A 22,662-nucleotide genomic window follows, 5' to 3' on the forward strand; every position below is an offset into this window, starting at 1 on the left:
ACAAAAATGCTTCCCACAGAACTGTGTCCTGTTTAAAAACATGTACTTTAAGATTTCCAGTGCATGACATGTAACCTGTAGCTATAACTTAAAAAAAGCCTTGCTCGAATACTGTACACCTACTTGGTCTAAGTTCACAATATATAAATAGCATAACCATAATTCTTTTTTGTTTTATTACTACTATTAAAAAAATATATCAAGATGAAAAAAATACACTGTTTAAGATGAGAGGGAGATTTTTGATGTCATATATATTTATGTATATACGAGTGTATTTATCATTCAAAGGTGAGGCCCAAAATGCTGTGATCATAACTCCACCAAGCCAGTGTAAGTACATGCTTACACCTTCACATTCGCCGGCATTTTGTGTTATGCAGACACACACGCAAGCACATAAAAGCCAGAGGAAACACTCCTTCCCACTCACACACACATAAAATGAAGGAGTAATGTGATTGAACCTGCTTGGCGAGCTCTGACGGGTACTCGACATGATTAAGAGCCAATATAGTGTTGCATAAAGCCAAGCTAAAGATGTCTCTTTCTCCGAGCCGCTCCTATTTGCCTGCTCCTTAAGCCCCTCTTTGCGTCTCCCTCAACATGTCTTTTAAGCGCTTCTCAAGCATCTCATAGTGAGAACTTTTGCACACATCATCCCGGATCCCTCGCTCAAATTCAGAACCGTATCAAATGTCAGTGAAATGGGGAACACTGTGGTAATAAGGTGTTTTTAAGGTCCTTTCCGGGAGGCGAAAAAGCTGGAAAGTTGAGACTGGGTTCATCTTTTGGGGCTTTTTCTTTTTCAAGTAACGCGCCCCCCCTTCCATCCTCTTAAGACCGATCATTATGTGCTCAGAATCAGCACTCTTTAGATGCTGAAGTTTGGAGATGTCCAGACTTGAGGCAAAAGAAGGATTGCGAGGAAAAGTGACAGAGGCAAGAAGGCACAGTTAAAATTCAAGCTTCTTGACCTCTCGGTTTATATCCAAGTGTACACTTCTGCAGAAAGGCTCTCTTCTGTGTGTGTGTGTGTGTGTGTGTGTGTGTGAGTGTGTGTGTGTGCATACAAACATGTGCATGTTCAGACATTTAAAGAGCTGCTGAGCTGTTCATCTACTCAAAACTTTCCATCTCTCCAGACCTCCTCCTCCCAGTCCTCTCCCCTGCTTCCATCAAATTCCTTTTCTCAGTTCTGCCTTCCTCGACTCCCCTCTCTTCCATTTCCATGTTGTCCTGCTGTTCACTTGTGGCGAGGCAGGCATCATCTCGTATACATGGCGTGGCGCATGATGTGGGACCACGGTAATGCAAGCATCTGTTCGGGGCTTTTGTGTTCAAAAGATTCAATTAAAAAATAATTACCAAAAGATTAGTGGTAGTCCGGTACGACTGTAGTGTTTGAATAGATGTTTCCTTTTCATCTGCTGTAATAATAGGATGCTTTTTTAATTAAAGAAAAAAAGAGGAAGCAGATGAAGAAAAAGAAGAGGAAGAAGAAGAAGGAAAAAGGCGGGCCTGTCTCAGTACACCCTGTCTGAAGACAAAGTTTGTTTGATGTGCAGCAAAATTAAATATTTTTTTGATCTAACAAATTAATTTTCACCCCCACTCCCCAGCGCTTCCCATCCTCCCCTTTCCTTTTTTTTCTGGAGGAGATAAAGACAATTTAATTTAGATACCAACATGGTGAGTAGCAGTGTGTGCACACACACACTCCCTTGGTCAAGCCTGATGAGGATCCACCACTAGCAACTAAGCCATATCTTAAGTGCAGCTGGGAGTGTGACGAGGAAATGGAAGTCTGCATCATAAGAATATTCGGACGGGCATAAAAGCTGTGCTATGTATTATAAAGGGGGATGTAGCTGCAGGCCAACCATGAGCAAATATTTCAGTAACTATAAATGATGTTTATTACAATAATATCTAACATGCGTCCAGCAACCCATCGGTGCTTAAAGACAGGTTGTCCGAGTCATTCTTATAGAAGTTGTACATGTTTGGAGTGTCCAACTGGATATATTTTCTCAGCCCAGCAAAATATATTTCTCAAAGCATTTGAGCAATTCAGTAACAATTACTGGTAATTATTGGTATTGAATTAACAGTCACAATTACCCCCCTCACCAGGAATTTGAAGGGAATCTGTTCAGCTCTGGCCTGGCTGACTCACCTGTTTGTCACCTCTGCCAGCAGGAGCACATTTATAGCAGCTCTGCAAGGATCTGGGAAAGAACAGGTATTGTTAGTTCCATGACCACATCACCACCACCGCCACAGCATCAGCAGCTATCAACCTGGAACTTTCAACAAAGCGCACAATCAACTTCATTGGGCCAGCAGCTCCTCCCCTCTTCAAAGTAAGGCGCAGGGCAGGGTGCTGGTCTGTCACAACAAGCGACAGACAAGTCCTTGTTGGCCTAGAGAGGCAACGGAGATTCCTGGACATCATCATAGACCCATCACTTGGGTCTGACATAGCTCTGTTGTTTCAGGTGTCAAAGCAAATCATCCAGCTGGAGTTGACTGTCCCACAGGAAGACCGGCTGGAGGAGGCCCAGGAAAGAAAGATGGCCCTGGTGGTTGACTGTTAGATTCAGGGGGGGAAAGGCAAACCGTGAATCCATGAATGTGGGGTGTAGAGGTTTTGTAGGACAGTCTCTACATCAAGTCTTAGGGCTCTTTGTGATCTATGGATTGCAGAGGAGTAAAGCCATCAAAACCATCTTCAGTGACTTTGGCTTAAGAGGAGTCATACATGAAATAATCCTCCAGGTCTTGTGTTGTCTGGAATATTTAAACATGGGTACAAGTTCTTTCCATGTAGCAGTTTTGGTCAGAACTCGTCTTAGGCCTGAGAGAGATAAATTGGCAGATACCAGACTGTTTACAAATGCATTAAGATAGAGCAAATCTTACTGACTTATGACTTATTTTATGTCCAGTAGGCCACACTCACAGGTTTTTGTCCAAAATGTCCAAACCAAAGTAAAACGTTCTACCAATCATTTAGGCCCACAAACCCACTGAACACTGATTAGCAAAAGTTAGCATAAGTCATTTCATGCTAAAGTGACATTTTCTAAACAGTTAAGCCAAAATGTTGCTAGCTTTGCTAATAAAAAGACAAAAAGTGCTGTCCTACTATGGCTCTCTGCACATATCAGCGCTCCCTCGAGAGTTCCCTGTGTCATGAGTGTCAGGCCCACCCACCAAGTTATTTGCTCAGTCTTCACACCATGACACCATAATCCCTCATTGTCTTAGGTTACACCACAAAATTCAAACCCTAATGGTCCGCTCTGTTACGAGAAAAACATTGCATTTCTCTACTTTCCATACTTGCATGGCAAAATTTTGGAGAGGGCAGCTGAAATAAAAGCAGGTGACAGAGAGACATACAGCAAAAGAGAGAGAGAGATGTCATTGACTCCTTGTCCCTGTGGCTTTGTTCCTGCCATGCTCTGCAGCACAGGGCTGACAGGCCCCAAAGCAGTGCCCACCATACGCCTGCGCGCACGCACACACAGGCACACACGGGCATACACTTGCACACTGTATTTGGCCTGTCAGCCACGGCAGCACCTGTCAACTGCTGACCACTTCATTGGACACCCCCAGAGACAGAAAGTGAATGAGAGGAAAAAATGGGCTACTACAAACACAGCAGGCAAAGCAAATGACTGACCTCGCTGTCCAGATGGGTCCTGTCCTACTTGACGCATACAATGCAAGCTTAGCCACGATACCAAATGGCGAGAGTTTGCTATTTCATTCATTTTATGGTCTTAGAAGATCACAGATTCCTGTTAAGGATGAAGCATTACACAAACAAGTAACAGTGACACACAAAACTTTACTTTAATTCTGCTCAATACGCCATTCTCCTTCTAAAAAGATATGTTTAAGCTACACTTCTGCACTGTTCCACTTGCTAATATCCAAAGTTTCGTTTAGGTTTCGATATTCTGGATGAACATATTGCGAATAGAAAATAATGACATGAAAATTTTGTTGCTGGTGGTTAATTAAACGGAGAGGTGCTGCAAGACACATGAATTGAATATATTTGCTTCTATCCAGTGGGAAGTTAATTCTCTACTTTCCGTATAATCATCCTATTCGTTTTTCTGAAAGAATGCCAGCAGAATACAACTGTCCTGATACGGTGTGTCTCTATATATCAAATTACTCTGTCCAATAAATCATTAAAAACTTTGCTTTCAATGATGTTTCCTCCTGTACCTCCCTTCCTAAGTCCCCCAGAAAGTGTTTTTCTGAAAAACAAAAGATAAATGAGAAAGGGGCTTGTTGCGAGGAAGCACACGTATACCCAGTTGAGAAAGTTATTATCAGGACAATAGACAGTTATTATCCTGGACAAACATCTTTATGATAATGCAGGAGCAACACCAACATAGGGATATCAGATACATCGTGTTTTGTCAGGGTTCTAAGAGGAGAGTGGAGTGGTGCAGAGTAAAACTGGTTCAGCATGTTCCTCCACGAAACCAATGTTTCTTGTAATGATATTAGACAAGTCACTCAACTCAGTGGAGGAGACAGGTTTAACGGTCTGGATGAAGCCAATAACCAAGTAGTTTTGCTTAAACAATAAACTTTTGCAGCACAAAAGTTTGCAGCACAATGCACTCCCATCAATAACTGAAGGTAAAGATGTACCTAGAGTTCCTCACTAAGCTTCAGTAAGTGATAGGTCGGGTGTAGGAACAAAAAAGGCATGCTCAATCGGTATAGGAATTAGGCTATCAGTTTCTTTAGAATATTTAAAATAGTTTTTGTTGACATACTGACAAACTGGTGAAAATGTAGAACTGAAGTTACACTGTGATACAAGGCCAGCCATTCCATGGGTAAAAGATTTAGGGTTGCTCACAGTATAGGGCTGTATAGGAGGTGATACATGGTTCTTGGAAATGCAGCCCATTTTACTTTAGCTTCACTTTAGTCAATGCATATACAGTATGTATTTGGAAACCTGCGTCTTTCTCTTTTTCAAAGATGACATGATGGAAAATAGTGTAGTTTTATGATTGCAGATCAAATAGTTTAGGTGTTGAACGCTGCTTAATTTTGAAGGTTATCGTGGCAAAAGTTAAATCTTGGCAGAAGCAGAAATGTGTAAAAGTTCAAATTTCCCATTAGGACTGCCTGAGAACTAGCTATCAGCAACTGCATTCCAAGAGTATGAATATTGGTACGTGCCCCATTTCAGTCAAACTCTAATCACAACGGCATTCTAAAATTGCTGCATCATAATCCTTATAATCAGGACAAGGTGCAATATTCTTGCATAGCAACTCCAAGGATTGAAAGCTTGTTAGAGCAGAATAATAAACAGCTTTCAGCTAATACAATCACACCACATTCAATCATTCAGTGTATGGAAATGACTGATTCAATTTCAGTGTAGGAATAATGATTATAATGTGTCTGTAATATGTTAATACAGTTTCAAGTCAGCTGTTCTTTTCTTTGATTAGTCACATTGTCACTGTTTTGCTCTCTGTGAGTAGATTACATTTGCTCTTTGGTCTGATGGAGCACTCATAAATAAAAAAAAAAAAGAATAGGATAGAATTAAGTAAGAGAGGAGAGAGCTTTAGAGAAGAGGGATTAGGATTCAGAGTGTTTGTTGGAGACCAAGAGCAGTCATGGCATTGTTTACCTCCGACTTTATTCCTGGTCTTATTGGCAAGGCTTCAGTCTTGACTAGACATTGATTCTTATTTAGAAGAGTGGAGTCTAGAGTGTGAGTCTCGGGGTATGCTGAAGTCTTGGGGTGTTGAAAAAAGGTGGATTTAACACAGAAGGCTATCTGCCAATCTGTGCAATTGTAATGTAAATCCTCCATCCTCCATGACACCTGCAGAGAAATGTGTTGCTGTGTATTTCATTGAATTTCCATTTACCCTCAAGCTTAGCCAATGGTATGTTCGATGATCTTTTGTTTGTTTGTCTTATCTTGAAGACTCCCATTGTAGGTCAGTTTTGATGACATCTGTCAATTGGTAAAGAATGCATCGTGTGCTTGAATAGCAGGCTTCCTTCCACTAACATTTGTTTTAAACCAATACATGTAATCACGAGGATCCTTCGCCAGTCCTGATGAGTGACAGTAGTGCTGGCCTGTCAAAGCACTACAGACTTATTGCCAAAAAATCCCAGTAATAATGTTGTGAAAAAACGCACAAGTTTTCATTTAAAGCAGCTGAATTGGAATTAGTGCGGAATGGTGTTGATGGTATATCAAACAAGAGTAAACATCACAAAAATGTCATAATGCCAACAAAATGTAAAATGCTACAAGCTATCATAGAACAGCAAACTGCAATGAATCAATAAAGCCAAGGTACAGAGCACAGCAGGGCAGTTTACCAGGGCAGCTTACAAGTCAAGTTCAAGCAATTGACAAATTCGTGATTAAATTAAGAATTTAGTCATTGCTAGTTTTTAAATCTCCAGATCTTCCATCAGCCCAACTGCACCAAAGTGAATAACTCTGTCTAACTAGCTGTTTTGTTGCAGGATGTGAATCTCTCTCATTGAGTGAGAGAAGTACTGCTAGAATAGCAGAAGTGTGAATGCCACCAGCAATATACACTTTACTTTTGTCACTTTATTAACTTCACTTTAGTTAAAAGTAAGTGTGAGTCTGAAACAATAAGACTGTAGAACTGGATTCTTTAAAATTGTTTAAATGTTAGTTATTAATTCTTAAATTTCACGGTTACCACCGATGTTGTTCAGAATATGCAAATTTAACTTCCTATTGGACCCCTGCATAGATAAATGGGGGGAAAAAAAATCATACGTTTAACTTGACTTTTTAAAATATCACTGAACCGAGTGAGTCCGAGTGTAGGGTTTGTTGTGCTCACAAAATTCTGTCCCCATTCTACAGCCTCTCCTCTTTCCGTAGTTGCTCATGGTGCTCATGGGAACTAAAGGCCATTTTGAGATAGTGTCACACCAATATTAAGACCAGTGAGTTCTTGGACTAAACATATTGTGGATTATATTTTGTGTTTATATACCAAAAACGACCTATTTCTGGCATCTACAGCGTCCAAACTTGATCTTATTTTTGATCTCAGATGCATACCTGTTAATTTGTGTTTTTCCTGTATCTTGTAATGCTGTTGATCTGATTACAGTTCAGCCAAACAAACACATAAGGCTCTCATTCTATCACTTTTTGGAACTCTCTAAAACCTTGTTTGCTTTTTATTCCTTTGGTTTATTTCATGTTATGTTTCTTTGACATATTTTTTTCATTTGGCATTCATAATTTGCACTTTAAGTTATTTTTCAGTATTTCTGTTTGGAAAGTGACAAACGGATCTGTGTTTGGCAGGGATTTAAGGAAAATGTAGATGGGGCCTTCTTTGTATTCCTTAGAAAAGTCAAAATCTAAATAAACTGAGCATCAGGTTAGTTCAGGCACAAAGTCAAGCTCAGCTGTGATCCTGGTATCAGCTGATCTACATGCTAACCACAAACAACTCCCAACAACCTTTATGCACATTCAACTCTAACCCTTATGGAGCGCTCTATTTAGGTGTTAGATGCTTCAAACCCCTACCCACCCCTGCTGCTCTCTTTGTATGTGTCACCAAACAGAAATTGCTGGAGACGGTAATAATCCTTGTTGGGAGGACTTTAGTACACTGACCGGTCACTTTATTAAGGTGATAAAGAATAACTCAGTGCATTTAGGCATGTTTGACAGACTGGTTTGAGTATTTCAGAAACTGCTGATGTGATGATTCTTGTGTGATTTCTTTTGTGAGATTCTCATGCACATAGTAATATGCAAAGAACCGTCTGATTAGACTTGCCATGAGTTCCCAATATGGTTTGGGTAATCTGAATAGGAGACAATATAATGTAAGTGCATTGTGAAAATCTTTTGGTTGTTGTTTTCTGCAGTGTCCAGTGTCTCCATTTTGAGATTCCTCTATGACACTAAATCCAAGAAAGGCGGACTCCATCAGGAAAAATAAAAACTGCTACTTATCAAATTAAACTTTACGGATAATAACAGTGAAAGCTGTTAAAAAGCTGTTAAAATGTCACTTACATATATTCTTTGAGAAGGTCCCACTACGGCGCCGTGGGCTATTGAACTGTAAAAGACAGAAAGGAATGCACATTTGTGCAAACAATAGCTGTTTTAGCAGGGAAAATGTAAAAATGACACTATCCATCTTTCTTTTTTCCTTCTCTGTTAGTAGAGGGATGAAAGCGAGGTGGGGGGAGTGGCAGAGTGGAAAGAGAGGGAAGATATTAATTAAGGAGGGATTGTGCATTGACTCTGCCTTGTGCATAAGACAGAAGGTTAAGCAAATGCCAGGGCAGTGGTGTCACTTCAAACAATGACTATTAGCTTTGGAATCAGCCTTGTGTCTGCTGAGGAAACACAGTTCATTCAGACTCCTGATTGCCACTCGGCACGGCGTCTGTGTAGTAGAGGTAGCGGTTGGTGTGTGCATGTGTCTGGGGTGTGTGTGTGTGTGTGTGTGTGTGTGTGTGTGGAGGGGGTGTGGGGGTGTGGGAGTTTGGTGTGTGTGTGTGTGTGTGGAGGGGGTGTGGGGTTTGGTGTGTGTGTGTGTGTGTGTGGGGGGGGGGTCATTTCATTTCAATCTGTGGTTAAATTAGTCGAAGGCAGCAGAGGTTGAAAACACACAATTACTGGTGTGAGTCAGGACTATACTTACAAAAAGAAGGCAGTTAAAAAGGTGGTACTGAAATATGTGGTGGTGGACATAGGTGGTTGGTGTGGTGGGTGGTGGGTGGTTTGCAGGGCTTTGCAAAGCCAGTCTGTGATAACAGTGTATTAAAAACTACTGTCAGAGGCAACTTTAGAGACAATAACCATTTGTTGTGCATGCAAACTAGAAAGACATCCATATTGCGACCCGGTGGCGACCACTTGGGCTAAAAACTGATGCCAGTGCAGCCTGAGGCAGTTCCTCCAATGGCCGCTTGAGGTTTGATTTAAAAGCAAATCAATCCCCATAAAGTCTCATGTTAAAATGCCTAACTTTATAGCTTTAAAAGCACGTATAAAGGTTTGTACAAGTGGTTTAGAGATGTATGGACAATTTCCCCATTCATAACATCTGTAGTGGGGGTTATTTAAAAAAACAAAAAACAGACAAACAAACCTCTTCCATTTGGATTTTGTTACATGTTGCCAGCTTGTTTGACAGGTTTGCTGATACAGAAGGCTGTAGTTGTAGAAATCTTTAATCTCAGTAACTTGAGTGAACTACTCAACCAAATTTCTGCTTTAATAAAATTATCTGCCAAATGTTACAGCTTGTTTGAAGGTTGGCACTTTAATTCTGTTGGTTAAAATTCCAATATTTTATATTTTATTAGTGTATTCTTGAGAGCTCAGCAGCAGATCCTGTCTCTTTTACATGGTCACCTTTCTTGGGATTGGGAAGAGTTGGGACATTGTGTTATGTTTGGGATACCCCTAGACTGGGGATATAACACACCCTGTCTTAGGTTAGGGTTATGTTAATGCCTCCCCATTTATATCTTCTGACCTATTTAGACCTCACAAATGTTTCTGAAATTAGATAGGATCCTACAAATCAAGTATTTTACATATATTTGCCTTATCCTAAAATTATGTTTTAAAATGACAAATGTAAAGAGGTAGATGTGAACCTGATCCTAACTCTTACCTGGTGAACGTTAAAAAGTGAAGAGTTTAAGTAGCAGTAGTAGTAGTAGGACAAAATGCTGCACTTCCCAGGATCAAAAATACAATGTTTAGCTACTGACATTTATTAAAAATTGTGATTCCAAAAAACAAAATCTATCTATGTAACAATCAGATTTTTCAATATAGAGTTAAGTGACAAACCAGGAAACTATCTAGTGAGAAAAAGTCATAGGGATGCATTAATTTTTATCCCATAGTTGTCAGTCACTCCTAACCTAACATGCTGTCTACACTAAACCAATAAAGCAGGCGAAGGCGCACTAAGTTGGAATAAATCGCCATATCAACACGACAAAATCAGGGTGGAAATAAACAAACCAGCAAAGCGGAGCAAGCCTAATGTTAGGGGCCTCTTTTGTATTGAGAGAAATTACAGGAGCGTTTGATTTGCGCCGAGGTGCCGTCCTGAACATATGGCGTTTTAATTCTTGCCGGTCTCATCTGGATAACTCGGGGCCTGGCGAATCTCGTACCACCATCAGGGAAATATGGGCACAAGCGGAATGCTTAACAGCAAAGGGCTCCAATTTCCCACCTTAATGGGCATTCTCATCCCCCCCCCTCACTTCTTCCCACTCTCTCTTTCTTGCTCTCTCTCTCTCTCTTTTTGTCTCCTAAATCCAGGCCTTTGTTTGTTTTCCATTTTTTCCGCCGTTTTCTTGTCACTCTTTTCACTCCTCCCATCCTCCTCGCTTCCCTTATTTGCATTGATTTCTCCACTTAGAGAAAGAGGGGACTCGGAGGGAAAATAGGCCTCTATCAAAACACTCACCTACACAATTTACACACACACACTGAAAACCATAAACCTCACACAGTCTTTCTCTCTCTCACACACACACACACACACACACACACACACACACACACACACACACACACACACACACACACACACAAACACCTGACACATAGCAGAGGACTAGCAGTGTGCAGAATATGTTTGTGGCTGTTCATTTTTTTTTTAATCGTCCAATGTCTTTTGTGTGGGTTGACAGCTTGAGACGAGTGACTAATAAGTCCAGGCCTGGTGCTGTCCTGCTGGGCTGAGCAGTCTCTTTATACACACACACACACACACACACAAACACATACACACACATATACAATCTCACACATACAAAGATAGAGACTCCAAGCTTGGCTTCGTGCTTCATGCACGCAAACACACACAGTTTCTCGCACAAAATACACACATAGGCCCCTAATCATCCTGATGTCTAGCACTCCGCTGGCGATCACCACTCCACCACACTGCCATCATGGGCCAATTAAGTGGCCATATATCTGTCTAACAGTCTCCTCTGGCTGAATGGACAGTGCTGGAGTAGCAGTAGTAAGCTGCTACATGAGCCCACCCGCGGCTAGCAGTCAATTTGTAGCTTAAAGCCTTGTTGCCACAACAATCCAGCATTATTAGGAGTAGTAGGACTATTGAGGATTGTTCTGTGCTTGTGTGAGAGGGAGGGAGAGCTTAGGAAAAAAAAAGGGTTGTCCACTCTTGTGTGTGCGTCCAAGCATGTTTGTTTCTGTATTTGGTAGGTTTGTGTCTTTTGTGTCTATGTGACTTTATCCCAAATGTTTCAGAATACATATTGTGTGTTAGTCTCCAGCTTTGCTTGTGTTCGACCTCTTACATCTACGGTGTTCATGGGCAGTTCTAGCATTAGGGTCAGTGTCATGTTAAATATAAAATATATTTTAACCTATTTGACATTCTTAAATACAAAAGCTCATGACCGAGAAACTCTAAGGCCAGAATGAATGCCTGGCATCATCTACCATTTGGTGATTAAATCTGCTTGTTTGGCTAAAACACAGTCAAACTTTAGTCCTAACTGTACAGTCATTGCCTGGATGCCCTCTGTTCTGTGTTTAGCTCTTGCAGTTTTGTAACGTGTGTTTGCTGTTGTCCATTTGTGCCTTGTTGTCCTTGTTATTCGCATGTGTGCACATGCACAAGAACCAAACCTCATAAGTCATAAAACAAACATTCAATGGGCCCCTTCTGGGATTGACCCAGTTGTTAAATCAAGCTACATCGCTGACACCTCACGGGAAGGGGGAAAAAAAGCCACGCTTTGGCCACAGCCCATCTAGTCTGTCCAATTCTGTTGCAAAAGTCTAACCACATCTGGCACCATGACAGAGGACTTATGGAAGATTGGTGGTGAATAGTTAATAGCTTTCATGTAAATGCTGGATGTACTTTTGTTTGAATTCTAAATTGAATAATGAGCTGTTTGGTAACTTTGGTTTGGTTAATCTTTGTATTTTGTCTTCAGACTTTCCACTTGTTCCCTTGACTTTATAATCAAAGCACCTCCTGTTATTATGTTTTGTTTGGATATGTAATGTTCGGTAATGGTAGTGGATCCCCCAAAACCAAAAACAAGCTTCACACAAGCTGGAGATAATAGAGTCAGGTCGTGCTGAAGATAGTTGAGGGTTATCAAATTGCTTATTTTTTTATTTTATGTTGATTTATCATTGAACATCATTTAAGCAATGTTAAGCTCACGGGACAGTCCATGTTATATTCTTCAACACTCCAAACAGGCAACCTGTGTTGTCTTCACATATTAACACAAACTCTGACGACTTTCTTTGGACAAATATAACCTCCGGTAATTTACTGGATTCCATACAGTCTTTGGAATGACTGGAGAATTTTTTTCTAGCATAATGCTTCACAGGTAGTAAGGAAATGTATCTTAGAGGAACAAAAAATGAATGGGAGAAATTACCAAGGACAATTGAGAAACCAAAAGAGAGGGACCTCTGCAACACACCTCAGAAAAAGAAAAAGCCAGAAAATGGAAGTGAGAAAGAAATGAGGTAAAGCTCGAAGTGCTCTAGAAGTGATTATTCTAATTTGGCAGCTGATGTAAATCTAAATGAAGTCACACCAGGAGTGGACACAACACAATCGCCCAGGGACTCTCCATCAGATTGTCTTTCTCCTTTTACTTTCAGTCCAGCCTTCCCCATCTCCAGCTCTGAGCCACTGTGTGAGGCTTCTGAGTGGGTAACCTCAGCAACACTACACGCAGCAGGGACCAACAGAGGTATTACTGTGTGTAGTATTGCTTTTTTGGGTTGAGGGAGAGAGTAGGGTGGGGTGATGTGAGAACAGGAAGGAAGTAAGACGCGGAGGAGCATGAGGTTAGCGAGCCTATCTGGGCTTGCTGACAAACACAGTTGGACTCATATTCCCATCTGGGTCCCAACAGATCGGGACGATGGGGACAGGGCAATGCAGCAGGTTGTGGGTCCCAAAGCCCACAGATGACTAAGTGCAGCGTAAACGCTGTGTGTTTATGCTGTCTGTAAATGTCCCAAAGCCATTAAATCATAGGGTAAATCAAAAATGTAACTGAAGCCCTGTATAAATGTGTAGAAGACTGCATAAATGCTTTTGTTAGAGGTAGTCTTACTGTGGATTATCCAGACAAACTGAGGTTTTTCTAAAGAGATTTAGCTGTAATGTTTTTTTAATAGTAATTATTTAATGACCCAGGAAGTAGAGCAGGCTGTCTACTAATCAGAAGGTCAGTAGTTTGATACCGTGTGTCAAAGTATCCTTGGGCAAGATACTGAACCTTGAGTTGGGCCCAATGCAACCATCACAATGAGAATGTCAAGTTAAAAGCACTTGGCTGTGAAAAATCAAACACTTGAATGTATGTGTGCACAAGTGATGAGGTTTGTAGTAAGAAAGCGCTTTGAGTATGCAAAAAGAGCAGAAAACAATATATAGCATTATATGTAAGAACCTGGTTGAACTCTAACCTTTTTAGATATTAATATATACGTGTTTTGGGCTCAATTTCACATTTAGATTAATTAGAAAAGTTGTTGCCTCCCAAAAGGAACATTTTGTTTTTAAATATATATGTGCAGGGTCTATATGCCCTTCCCTGTGTTTAAATATTTTTTTATCCCTGATGGGGACAAAAATTTCATTTGATTTTTAGTGCTGCAATGTAAAATAGTCAACATTGGAAACAACAATTTTTAAAAAATATGGTCGACATTGGAATTCCTTGCACAGGTGATTTGTGCAGCGTGTTTTTCAACTTGTTAAACTGCAGATACTGAAGCTGCTGCCTGCAACATCCTGCAGTTATGAACAGTCTAATCAGAAGGGAGAAGAAAATTGCAAACACAATTTTTTGGCTTTTTTTGGATAATGTAGACAATATGTTTATTTTGTCTTTCTTATTCTTTTAGTTGCGAATAATCCAAAACACTGAAATAGCAGTCCCCACTAATGTAAGCTTTTTTTTTGGTACTTTAGTTTAGGTACCTATTGTCTGTGTGTGCGTGTGTTTGTGTGTGTGGTGCACTGGTTTGGGACCCCAGGTGACAATGCGGCACAAGGTTATAGCACCTTGCACTAAGTGGTCATTCATCACTGAGAGCTCCAGATAACTCCAGCCTTCACCGCTCGGTCAGCAGACAGCCGTCTTCTGACCTGGCTGCCAAAACATTTAGCAATCACCTCCTACAGTTCTAGCCCAGATGAATATGTGTGTGTGTGTGTGCTTGTGACAGAATGGGCCAGTGACCCCATTTGAGCTATAACCCAAGCAAAGGTGACCTCTGATCTAACCTTTATCCCCTGAAACACAGCCAACCTCTCCTGCTGGCAGCCACATTCACCAACTAGTAAGCCAAAGAGCCTTCTACAATGGCTCCAAGTCAGCCTTGTTTTCATGTTTGTGCCCTTGCACCCACTATACGGACATAAACCTGTCATTATCAGCAAATCATTCAGAATCGTTCACAGCTGTCACACTGCAGGGTTTATACTCCTGCATCTACTTTTCCCAAGTCTACCAAGTTGGTCAAGACTCAGAGCAAAAAAATGTACCTTGCATTTTCATGTTTTAGCCTCAGTGTAAAGCCGCCTACAACTCGCGTATCAACCACCTCACCCCAAAACCCTTATCCTTGAAGTCCCCTGTCTCAATCTGAAGAGCACTAACGACAGGGGGCTGCAGAACAGAATAGAGGCAAAAGAGACTGATGAAGAACCCTTTTGATATACTGCTGCAGGCAAAGGAAGAGAAAATTGATTGAACCTTGATGAGAATTATATCAAGGGGAGCATTCATTTGTAGTGATGGTCCTGCTGCATGCGCAGGGGAGTAAGGAGTCCTGTACATATGTATGATCTGTGCTAGACTGTGATTCAAAGTTAAAGGGAAGCACAAGGGAACAGCACATTTCCATGATTTTTTTTCTTTTAACCTTATTCTGACATGCCCTCTGATAATACCGGTTTAAGTCATGTAAGTATAAATAAGTAACGAGTACATAGTGTAAAAAATGAATGTAAAGCTTCCTCACTATGAATCGCCATGTCTATCTTGATGCAGAAAAATGTCGTTTCCAGTATTCCAAAGAAATAAAATATTCAAACTCTAAAAAATATATTTTTTAAAAAGGTCCTTAGTCTCAAAGAAGAGTCTTCATGTCAGTGCAACTTTATTTATGTCACTCATGTTGACCACTAAAATAGAATGATGGTCTGTGGTACAAGCCATTAGTATGACCCAAGGAGCTCCAGGGTGTGTTGGTCGAATTGCGTCCTGTTACTGCCCATTGGAACGACAGAATATTTAGTTGGCAGCAGATAAAAAGCAATGAGCAGTGGCTGTCTGAACAGTTCTTTCAAATCTTAGCAGCCAATGGACTGGCTATTATCAGTATACAGGGTGGGCCATTTATATGGATACACAGTAATAAAATGGGAATGGCTGGTGATATTAAAGTCCTGTTTGTGGCACATTAGTATATGTGAGGGGGAAAACTCTTGAAGATGGGTGGTGACCATGGTGGCCATTTAGAAGTCGGCCATCTTGGATACAACTTTTGTTTTTTCAATAGGAAGAGGGCCATGTGACACATCAAACTTTTTGGTAATGTCACAAGAAAAACAATGGTGTGCTTGGTTTCAACGTAACTTTATTCTTTCATGAGTTATTTACAAGTTTCTCTTTGTTCACAGCCATTGACATGTCGAAGAGGTTAACACGTGAGGAGCGGATCGGAATTGTGTTGATATCTGGTGAACGCAGTAACCGGGTCATTGCAGCAGATTTCAATGCAAGACACCCTACGAGACCACCCATCTCCCATGCTACAGTTAGCGAACTGCTTGCTAAGTTTCGTGAAACTGGTTCAGCGTTGGATTTGCCAAAATGTGGATGCAAGAAAACTGTCACTAATGAAGAAACATCAGTGGCTGTCCTAGCTTCATTCAGCAAGAGCCCACAGCGTAGCACTCGCCGCATGTCACTGGAGAGTGGCATTAGTCGAACATCCCTTCGGCGGATATTAGCTACTCACAAATGGCACTCTTACAAACTCCAGCTACTGCAGCATCTCAACGAGGATGACCCAGATCGGTGCACAGAATTTGCAGAATGGGCAAAACAAAAATTGGAACAGGACCCTCAGTTCACGCAGAAGATTTTGTTCAGTGATGAGGCAAACTTTTATGTGAATGGTGAAGTTAACAAACAAAACCACCGCTATTGGTCTGACACTAACCCACATTGGATGGATCCCTCCAAGACTGTTGGAACAACAAAAGTGATGGTTTGGTGTGGTATATGGGGTACAACGATAGTGGGTCCATTCTTCATCAATGGAAACCTCAAGGCCACTGGATATTTGAAATTGCTACATGATGATGTGTTTCCCTCTTTATGCACTAAAGCTGGCACGTTCCCTGAGTTTTTCCAGCAAGATGGTGCACCACCACATTATGGGTGCCAGGTCCGAGCATTCCTAGATGAACAGTTTCCTGGAAAGTGGATTGGTCGTCGTGGGCCAGTTGAATGGCCCGCAAGGTCTCCCGATCTGAACCCCTTAGACTTTTATCTTTGGGGTCATCTGAAGGCAGTTGTCTATGGTGTGAAGATACGAGATGTGCAGCACCTGAAACTACGGATACTGGATGCCTGTGCTGGCATTTCTCCTGCGGTGTTGCTATCAGCGTGTGAAGAGTGGGAGAAGAGGGTTGCATTGACAATCCAACACAATGGGCAGCACATTGAACACATTTTATAAGTGGTCAGAAACTTGTAAATAACTCATGAAAGAATAAAGTTACGTTGAAACCAAGCACACCATTGTTTTTCTTGTGACATTACCAATAAGTTTGATGTGTCACATGGCCCTCTTCCTATTGAAAAAACAAAAGTTGTATCCAAGATGGCCGACTTCTAAATGGCCACCATGGTCACCACCCATCTTGAGGAGTTTTCCCCCTCACATATACTAATGTGCCAAAAACAGGACTTTAATATCACAAACCATTACCATTTTATTACGGTGTATCCATATAAATGGCCCACCCTGTACAATCAGTCCCATACATATTGCCAGTACCTAGCCTTTTGCATATAAAAGGCTCAGTAGGCATGTTTTCAATGACTAGTAAATCATTTGAACAAATGATGGTTTTACGGATTACACCTTAAAACAGCAAAGTCATAAGTCACGTTATTTTAAGACTTTTAGATATTTAGTTCAAGAACTTTCTCATTTTGTAAATTCACTTTTATTGTATTTAACAAACAAACTGCTTTGTTTGGTTATGCCACTGAAATTACTCGGTTAGAGTTAGGAAACAATCACAGCTAATAATAATTAACTTCAGTGATGCTAACGGCTAAGCTAAGCTAAACTTATAAGTAATCCTAATATCCGCTTTCTGTTGTTAATATGCTATTGTTTAGCCAGTAGACAATCACTATTGTTCAGTCCTTTACTTTTGCATATTAGCACAATAACATTATTTAACTTGCACATCATAGAACTTATTATTATAGCATTAGCATGTTATTTTTGCCAGTATTTGATCAAAAAAGATCACAATCAAAACAAAGTTATTACAACTCATGATGTATCGGTAAGTTATTAGGAAATTCATATTGCTGGGGACACTAAATAAAATGAAATGAAAAAGAGTGCATCTTTATGACACACTGTCTATACAAAATAAAAAAACAAAAACAAAAAACATCCAATTCTTGTACAGGCCCGAGTCACACAGGCCACAAGTCATTCACGAGTCATTACAGGCCTAGCATCCAGTTGATTGCCTGGAAACCACCAATCAATATGGAAAAAATTGTATTTCCCAACCAGTTGCAAGCGGTTACAAGCAGTTGCTGTAAAACAGTTAAAGTTCCAGTCAGACAGGCCTAAAGACTAGTCAATGATCCCCTGGTAACCTCCAGCACTAGGGAGAAATGTGTCAAAAAAATGGATGGCCGAGTAAATAGACATCGACCTTCCTCATGCTTTTATGTCATTTTGAGTAAGGTCAAGGAGTTAGTTATTAGTTATTATTGTTTTTAGTAGTAGTAATAACATTCCAATGAAAAGCTACATTGTAGTACATCAATTTATAAGTTCATACCTACCATTCAACAGATGAAAGGGCAGAGGAAACTCAAGGGAAATGTTCTAAAATGAAAGTTGGTGTCAAAAAAGAAAATCAAGTGGGTATTAATGGCTTATATCTTTGTTAAATACATCTGCAGTAGTAATATTGAACATGGAGCCGAACATGTAGGACAATTTATTAATGCTTAAAATTCAACATTATTTCCCAGCCGTCAAACAAACAAAGAGTAATTAATTTTACACTGGTTTCACAGCATGCATTTGATGCGAAGTTTGGCAGGTTGACAGAATCAAGACCATTCCATCAGACTGCTGGTGCTGGTGTGTGTATGCATGCATGTGAGGAAAAGAGGCAGGGTTGGGTATATATGCCATCTGGCAGTGGCACCTCACACTCAGCGCTACCCATCCCTGAGTGTCGGATCAGAACCGCCAGATCATGGATCCAGATCACTGCACACACCAAACACCAAAAATAAACACACATTACATATACCACTAATACACAGATGCTTTGAGAGAACATGCTAATTGCAGTCTGTGGTTGTCAATCAAACCTCCCCCATCCACCACCTTCATCTCATCGTTATCTTTTTTCTATATAGTGTCTATTCTCCCTCAACCTGCCCTACAAAGCCCCCACCACCAATGACAGCTGAGATCAATATGAGTGTACTTAGAAATATTCGTTTAGACTCCAGAAGACACTTAAGCTGCACAATAAAAACTATCCAAAGACGAAAATGTCAACTAAAGATTCAAGGTAGTCTTAAAACAGTAAACAGTGGTCAGAATAATTTTTTCATAGACAATGATTGTTGTTGGCCATGAGGCCAAATCTTCTTGGCAGTGCTTCCAAGGGATACACTGACGCTCCACATGTTAGTGCTCTTACCTCTACATTGCTCAAGAAACACATATGGAAATCAGTGGTGTTACTTACCAAATAAAGTGAATACTCATGTACAATATATACAAAATATCCCAAAATAACTTTGGGAATATATTGTGCTGTAATTGAAGATTGTGGATATTTGTCCCATCAAGCAGCCAAAGGACAAGCCAAAATTTCAGTGCACACCTGTATTGATATCTGCACAAAATAGCTTCTATGTCATCTGACATGTCATCAATTCTGTATTGTCAGATAAAGACATATTTGACAGCTTATGATATATGAATGTATTTTGCAACTCCACTAGCATAAACCTGACCTTATTACTTTTAGCCCAGGAATACACCAGGTGCACGTCTTTGACATCAAAGGTGCTTTTTAATTTGAAAAATGACCAGATTCTCTTTTCTCTTCTCTGTGCAGCTTGACGTGGTTTATGTAAAAATTAGACTTACAAATTGTGGGTTTTAAATGTTCAGTCAAAGCCAGGAAAGTATTCGCCTTCAAATATCTTAAAATATCCAGAATTACTTGAAGTGAGAAAATATTATCAGTTGTTTTTCACTCATGGACAGACCTAAATATGCAAAGGTAAAAAGGTGGAATCTAATCTAAAATCTAATTTTTAGGGGTTTTTTTTGTAATTCTCTTAAACAACTATGAACTGTTCCTAACATGCATGCATGCATACACACACATAGAAATAGAGAACTGTTTTCCACAAGAACAGGTACTAGGAATCCAAAGACATCTAACCACAGCATTTCTGACTGCATGGATATGTTCAACTTGTGATCTCTCTGCTGTTATATTTCCAGTTTTTCCATTTTGCTAAATGTCTAATTCCAAGTTTCAAATGAAAGAGAAAAGGTTGGAGTCTGCCCAGCTGATACTGGGCTAAATATGCAGTACAGCAACAATACAGTAAATGAAATAATTTCTTTAATTCTGATTGTACAGTTCTTCACTAGAACTTTATGAGATTCGTTCATGCAGACAATTTAAGTATTTTCCACTGTGGACAAAGTCCACTGACCACAGAAAATAAGGGGTATCTTGCCAAGGATAAGGGAGAAACAAGGTCCTTTTATATGATATTTACATTAAGTTTTATATCATAGGTTTTTAAGTTGTTGCCTATAATTAGAAGTTACCCCTTTCATGATTTTAGTTTTATGTTTTAAGTACCTAAATTTAAATCTAATATAATTTAAATGTGCTTCTTGTGCACATATTAAATGAATATTTATTGAAAAGATATTCTAAAAGAAAACCAACTTTCTTAAGGTGGTTGTCTTACCCTAAGTTGCCCGACTTTCATGGCTGTTTACAGAGTTCGATTGTAAAGGACTATGCAATGCCCTCCTGTCACGGTACAAGCTGAAAGAATCCCATTCTGATACTGTATAATTCTCCTGTGATCACAGTGTATACCTTATTAAAGTGCTCACTGAACACTCTCCACAGCAGCCTGCTGCTTAAGGCTTTCCCTCGCCAGCGCTCTGTAAACATTACACACATCAAGACATCAAGAAATTATCGTTGAGCACGGCGGCAGCAGTGGGATGCAGAATCAATTTGGGCTTCTTCAAAAGCTCCACTTGAAGCTGGTGGCGGGCGAGACTGAGTGGAGATGCTAATCGTCGAAAGGGTCTGGGTGTAATACCTTCCCTCCCATTCAGCCCGCCTGCCTCTGAAGCCGTCGTTCTTAATTATCACCGTAGGACATACATTACCAGACCAAACGCAAATGCCATCAAAACGACAATGGGCCTGTGGTTAGCGTTATCGTTGGCTGTTAATTGATCTTATCGTAATCACATTATCTAGTTCAAATAAGGTGCTTTAATAAGCAGCCTTGACCATTTAGGCCTGCATAAATATCCACCGAGGAGAAACACTCATCACATTTTAAAAAGGGGATATTTGTGCTGCGCTGTTGCTGCTGTTTATTGCAAATAGAAATGGATAAAAGAAGCTTTTAGAATTTTTTAGTGTAATCAACTTCACAAACTTCTGCAATATTTAGGTTCTTTATGTTTGAGAGAGGCATAAATTGTAAAGTGAAACCTCTCAGTGGGATAGGCTCCTGAGCCTATCACAAATGTTTTGCACTGTTTTCACATTCACAATAAAGGCAGAAATGTAAATGAAGCCAGCAACTGTTTTAGACACATGTTGCATATGTCTGTAACTCCTCTGAGAAAGAATGAAAGTGTTTTCTACTGCTGAACTTGGCTTGAAGAGAAGACTCTTGAAAATACACTCGTGTATTCTTCTCACTGTTGGCTACCTGAATGCTGATTTTCTTTCTTTTTAAACTTTTCTCTTCTATTTCTTATTAAATTCAGTACTATAGATTTGAATAAGTCTGCCCAGTATTTAGACCTCTGTGCACCTTTATCCTGTTTCAAAGCTTTCCACAGCTTTCAGATAGGACAGAAAAAACAAAGTCCTTTAACACATTTTTGGAGTAATCACAGTAAATAAATGAAATGACCGGTTTTAATCATTAGGCTGGGTTCACTTTATGAGATTAAAAATCAAGAAGAGAATAGTATGTGAAATTATGTGACGATAACTCTATAGTCTTGCCATATTGTGATGTTAAACTGACATTTAAATGCTGGAATATTCTTTCAGGCTGTCACTGAGATGTTTTCATCCTTGGAACTACAAAGACTTTATTTGTCACTCACTTTTTTCCTGCTGTAGTTTCTTTCCCACTTTCCTTTTCTATTTCAGACACGATTTCCTCCAGTGGTAGATAAGTCAGGTAACTGTATATGTCTCTTATACTCTAAATCTTCCCTTCTAAACAGACAAAGGAAAATCAGAATGTGACTTTTTGCTATTTTTACCCAAACAAAAATAAGTTCTGACTAAGTAACAAAATGAGTTATCGTTTAATCCGACAAATGTATGTGTGCTTTTCCAAAGTAGTTGAATTTAGGATTACACTGATTTTGTGAAATCAAAAGAATCCAAATATTTACATTTTGAAACATTCATTAAAATTCTTCAAAGTAAAACAAACAAACAAACAAAAAAACAAAGCAAACAGTTGCTTCAAGTATTTTGAGTATTTTGAAGTTTTGCGTGTATGTTTTAGACAAAAATACATATTAAAAACCACAAACAATAAAACAAAAAGTTGCAATAGAAACTATTACAGCCTATAAAATTTACACAACCAGAAAAGTTTAACGCCCAACACAAATGCCATAATTTTAAAATTTACTGATGAGATGTAAAAACTGAGCCACGAAGGCTAACAAAACATTCAGTGTCATAAAAAAAATATCAGATATGGCCTGTTGTTGCTGTTTTTTCTTTAATATAGAAATTTTGTATGTAATGTTTCTAAACCAGATGCAGATACTGACATTTAAAACCTTTAAAATCTTTCAAATCTACAATAAGAAACAACACTATTCCTTAATTAAAGCTTAAGTAAAGTGAAGTACCAGAGGACTAAGAAAGCATATGTCTGCTTGGATTTGTACTCCACAAACTGTCCTGGAAATGAAAATTGTTCTCTTTGCTCTCCGTATCAGGATTTTCAATGAAT

General features: G+C 39.7%; 1 long non-coding RNA gene across 1 annotated transcript in view; it reads right to left on the reverse strand.

Annotated features, from left to right (window-relative positions):
• Positions 1 to 22,662, reverse strand: part of LOC106098758 (uncharacterized) — a 462,577-nt gene that overhangs the window by 83,604 nt on the left and 356,311 nt on the right. Inside the window, exon 6 of the long non-coding RNA XR_003213587.1 lies at positions 2,180 to 2,231. This is a non-coding gene — a long non-coding RNA (uncharacterized LOC106098758). The remainder of the gene's footprint in view (positions 1 to 2,179; positions 2,232 to 22,662) is intronic.

Source organism: Oreochromis niloticus, linkage group LG13 (assembly GCF_001858045.2).
Source record: "Oreochromis niloticus isolate F11D_XX linkage group LG13, O_niloticus_UMD_NMBU, whole genome shotgun sequence".
NCBI lineage: Eukaryota > Metazoa > Chordata > Actinopteri > Cichliformes > Cichlidae > Oreochromis > Oreochromis niloticus.